The 5,226-nt window shown below is 43.4% G+C and overlaps 1 long non-coding RNA gene across 1 annotated transcript; it reads left to right on the top strand.

Annotated features, from left to right (window-relative positions):
* Positions 1–476: 476 nt before the first annotated feature.
* On the top strand, positions 477–1,658 carry LOC133505195 (uncharacterized). The gene is made up of 3 exons (XR_009796169.1): positions 477–566; positions 1,331–1,403; positions 1,522–1,658. It is a non-coding gene; the product is annotated as an uncharacterized LOC133505195 (long non-coding RNA).
* The last annotated feature ends 3,568 nt before the right edge of the window (positions 1,659–5,226 follow it).

The following is a 5,226-nucleotide window of genomic DNA, read 5'->3' as shown; positions in this document are numbered from 1 at the left end:
GCTTTCTATAGAATTTTGATAGAACAAAATGTTTCTATCGAAATTTTGTAGAAAGTTTTGAAGAAGAGAAAATGGCCCAGTGCTCGATCTCAAATTTCTATAAATTTTGTACAGAAAATAATTTCTGTTGGACAATTTTCAAGCAACATCAGAGTTAATGCACATGCTGAAGTCGCATAATAAAATGCATCAAATATTTTTTACAGTATATAAATATTGTCCTGACTATAGAGAGGGCGGCACGGTGGATCAAATGGTAAAGCGTTGGCCTCACAGTTCAATCCCGGACTTGCCTGTGGGGACTTTGCGTGTTCTCTCCGTGCCTATGTGGGTTTCATGCAATATTAATTGGACACTCTAAATTGCCCCTAGGTGTGATTGTGAGTGCACCTGTTTGTCTCAATGTGCCTTGTGATTGGCTGGCAACCAGTTCACGGTGTACCCCGCCTCCTGCCCATTGACAGCTGGGATAGGATCCAGCAATTCCCGCTACCCTCGTGAGGATAAGAGGTGGAAGAAATGGATGGATGGACGATGGAGCTTTCAAAAAAGGGCAAGTCCATCATGTAAGTGCTTAAGCCACTATTTTAAAGCCTACATCCTGAAAAATCAGAAACCAGCTGTAAGTATGTTGAAGATGGCACTACGTTCACAAACCTTTAATCACTATCAACCAAATGGGCAAACAGACCAAGGAGAAGTCATCTGACCAAATCCGGATTTGAACCATTATTCCACATTTTTAAAGGTGCAGGTTGTGAAAACCACTCAATCAACTGGATTTTCATCCATTACATCATGAGTACCAACATGATTTTTTTAAATGTTTTTTTCAAGTTCGAGTATTAAAGTTTGCAGGGGTACACTTAACATTTCCAACTGTTCTCTGGGTGTGGCATGTTTCGCCTGCCAGCAGGTGACGGTGAGTTGCATGCTGATGCAGTTGACTGAAGGAGAAGAAGAAAATGTGTCATATCCTTTATTTAAAAAAATAGCAGTTGTTGCTGCGAGTCTAGAAGCCTCCAGTTTTCTTGGTAATCTCCTTGAATAAGAGGGATATAGTAAAAGTGACCAGTAAGTTATTTTTCCCCAGTTGTGTTTGGTGGAATAATAATTGGCATGTGTCATTTAATTCTCTAACTGCATGCATCTACATACTGTATCAACAATGTCATTCAATGATGTACTATTTTTTATAGAAATGTTTAATTTGGGACGTTTTGTTTTAATTTTTCAAAGAGTCCAGGAATTCAATGAATTTATGTCATGATTATATCCATCAACTTTTCATTGATGTGATATTGCAGGTCATGGTTTATTTTCTTTACAGCTCCAAAAACCTCCTGAAGTGGAGGATTCGGAAAGTGTTGCCAGTGCTCTAATTGCCCTTCAAGACCATCAAAGTAAATTCATGTTCCGTTTAAAGCCCTTCATAAGAACAGCTCCGGCCCAAAGAGCACAATAAAAAAAAAAAAAAAAACGTGGTTACTATGATATTCTCTTTTATTCATACTGTTTTAGGCAGTGGAACAGGTGGTTCACTGTCACCATAAAGAACCCCAAGACATTCAAAACTATCTACCATTTACCATCTCCCATGAACCTTGAGTCATTCACCACCAAACATGAGCCTCTACCATTCCTCCAAAGAGAGTTGGCCCATGTAAGATGCGAGTAAGCCAAAAATGTCTGACTAACTCAACTTTTTGTCATATTTGTGCTTTTGCATTGTGCATGTGTTGCTGTTCAGGGTTCCAAAAAAAAAAAAAAAAAAAAGGCTGATGCTGCTTACTGAGTTAAGGGACACCGGCAGGCATCTAGACCATAGGGCAGCACAAGAAGAGGTAACTCACATTGTACTGATAAAATATCTGGCCGACTTCATTGTCCTTGAACAGAAGATGACAGAAGACCCCTCTGCTTCTGCAGAACTGGTATGATCAAGTATGGAAAAAGTTGTTGAGTTTAATTTTAACAACAAAAGTAATTCCCAATTTTGCCATCCTCTTTTTTATTTGCAGAAATTCCAAATGTTGAAAGTTGGATGGGTAACCCTCAAGGAAAATATCAAACGGATCCTGAAGAGGTAATTGAATATAATATATTTTGTACTTCTTCTTCTTTTCCTTTCGGCTTGTCCCGTTAGGGGTCGCCACAGCGTGTCATCTTTTGCCATCTTAGCCTATCTCCTGCATCTTCCTCTCTAACCCCAACTGCCCTCATGTCTTCCCTCACCACATCCATAAACCTTCTCTTTGGTCTTCCTCTCGCTCTATTGCCTGGGAGCTCCATCCTCAGCATCCTTCTACCAATATACTCACTCTCTCGCCTCTGAACATGTCCAAACCATCGAAGTCTGCTCTCTCGAATCTTGTCTCCAAAACATCCAGCTTTGGCTGTCCCTCTAATGAGCTCATTTCTAATCCTATCCAACCTGGTCACTCCGAGCGAGAACCTCAACATCTTCATTTCTGCAACCTCCAGTTCAGATTCCTGTTGTTTCTTCAGTGCCACTGTCTCTAATCCGTACATCATGGCCGGCCTCACCAGTGTTTTGTAAACTTTGCCCTTCATCCTAGCAGACACTCTTCTGTCACATAACACACCAGACAGCTTTCGTCAGCTGTTCCAACCTGCTTGGACCCGTTTCTTCACTTCCTGACCACACTCTCCATTGCTCTGTATTGTTGACCCCAAGTATTTGAAGTCGTCGACCCTCGCTATCTCTTCTCCCTGTAGCCTCACTCTTCCCCCTCCACTTTTCTCATTCACGCACATATATTCTGTTTTACTTCGGCTAATCTTCATTCCTCTCCTTTCCAGTGCATGTCTCCATCTTTCCAATTGTTCCTCTGCATGCTCCCTGCTTTCACTGCATATGACAATATCATCTGCGAACATCATGGTCCAAGGGGATTCCAGTCTAACCTCATCTGTCAGCCTATCCATTACCACTGCAAACAGGAAGGGGCTCAGAGCTGATCCCTGATGCAGTCCCACCTCCACCTTAAATTCCTCTGTCACACCTAAGGCACACCTCACCATTGTTCTGCTGCCATCATACATGTCCTGTACTATTTTAACATACTTCTCTGCCACACCAGACTTACGCATGCAGTACCACAGTTCCTCTCTTGGTACTCTGTCATAGGCTTTCTCTAGATCCACAAAGACGCAATGTAGCTCCTTCTGACCTTCTCTGTACTTTTCCACGAGCATCCTCAAGGCAAATAATGCATCTGTGGTACTCTTTTGAGGCATGAAACCATACTGTTGCTCGCAGATACTTACTTCTGTCCTGAGTCTAACCTCCACTACTCTTTCCCATAACTTCATTGTGTGGCTCATCAACTTTATTCCTCTATAGTTCCCACAGCTCTGAACATCCCCTTTGTTCTTAAAAATGGGAACTAGAACACTTTTCCTCCATTCTTCAGGCATCTTTTCGCCCGCTAGTATTCTGTTGAATAAGTTGGTCAAAAACTTCACAGCCATCTCTCCAAATTGCTTCCATACCTCTACCGGTATGTCATCAGGACCAACTGCCTTTCCAGTTTTCATCCTTTGTAGTGCCTTTCTGACTTCCCCCTTAGTAATCATTTCCACTTCCTGGTCCTTCACTCTTGCCTCTTCAACTCTTCCTTCTCTCTCATTTTCTTCATTCATCAACTTCTCAAAGTATTCTTTCCATCTATTTAGTACACTACCGGCACCAGTCAACACATTTCCATCTCTATCCTTAATCACCCTGACCTGCTGCACATCCTTCCCATCTCTATCCCTCTGTCTGGCCAACCTGTAGAGATCCTTTTCTCCTTCTTTCGTGTCCAACCTGGTGTACATGTCTTCATATGCCTCTTGTTTAGCCTTTGCCACCTCTACCTTTGCCCTACGTCGCATCTCGATGTACTCCTTTCGCCTTTCCTCAGTCCTCTCAGTATCCCACTTCTTCTTCGCTAATCTCTTTCCTTGTATGACTCCCTGTATTTTGGGGTTCCACCACCAAGTCTCCTTCTCCCCTTTCCTACCAGATGACACACCAAGTACTCTCCTGCCTGTCTCTCTGATCACCTTGGCTGTCGTCGTCCAGTCTTCCGGGAGCTTCGGTTGTCCATCGAGAGCCTGTCTCACCTCTTTCCGGAAGGCTGCACAACATTCTTCCTTTTTCAGCTTCCACCACATGGTTCTCTGCTCTACCTTTGTCTTCTTAATCTTCCTACCCACCACCAGAATCATCCTACATACTACCATCCTATGCTGTCGAGCTACACTCTCCCCTACCACTACTTTACAGTCAGTAACCTCCTTCAGATTACATCGTCTGCACAAAATATAATCTACCTGCGTGGTTCTACCTCCGCTCTTGTAGGTCACTATATGTTCCTCACTCTTCTGGAAATAAGTGTTCACTACAGCCATCTCCATCCTTTTTGCAAAGTCCACCACCATCTGTCCCTCAAAGTTCCTTTCCTGGATGCCGTACTTACCCATCACTTCTTCATCGCCCCTGTTTCCTTTACCTATATGTCCATTACAATCTGCACCAATCACAACTCTTTCGCTGTCTGGTATGCTCAGAACTACTTCATCTAGTTCCTTCCAGAATTTCTCTTTCAACTCTAGGTCACATCCTACCTGTGGGGCATAGCCGCTAACCACATTATACATAACACCCTCAATTTCAAATTTTAGTCTCATCACTCGATCTGATACTCTTTTCACCTCCAAGACATTCTTAGGCAGCTCTTCCTTTAAAATAATCCCTACTCCATTTCTCTTCCCATCTACTCCGTGGTAGAATAATTTAAACCCTGCTCCCAAACTTCTAGCCTTACTACCTTTCCACCTGCTCTCTTGGATGCACAGAATATCAACCTTTCTCCTAATCATCATGTCAACCAACTCCTGTGCTTTTCCTGTCATAGTCCCAACATTCAAAGTCCCTACACTCAGTTGTAGGCTCTGTGCATTCCTCTTTTTCTTCTGACGCTGGATCCGGTTTCCTCCTCTTCTTTGTCTTCGACCCACAGTAGCTGAATTTCCACCGACGCCCTGCAGGTTAGCAGTGCCGGGGGCGGGCGTTGTTAACCCGGGCCAGGACCGATCCGGTATGGGATTCTTTAGATGAACGCTCATATTTGTTTGGCACAGTTTTTACGCCGGATGCCCTTCCTGACGCAACCCTCTGCATTTATCCGGGCTTGGGACCGGCCTACAGATTGCACT

Source organism: Syngnathoides biaculeatus, chromosome 8 (assembly GCF_019802595.1).
Source record: "Syngnathoides biaculeatus isolate LvHL_M chromosome 8, ASM1980259v1, whole genome shotgun sequence".
NCBI classification, from domain to species: domain Eukaryota; kingdom Metazoa; phylum Chordata; class Actinopteri; order Syngnathiformes; family Syngnathidae; genus Syngnathoides; species Syngnathoides biaculeatus.
The sequence above is the reverse complement of the archived record's forward strand: the minus strand, read 5'-3'. Positions and strand labels throughout refer to the sequence as shown.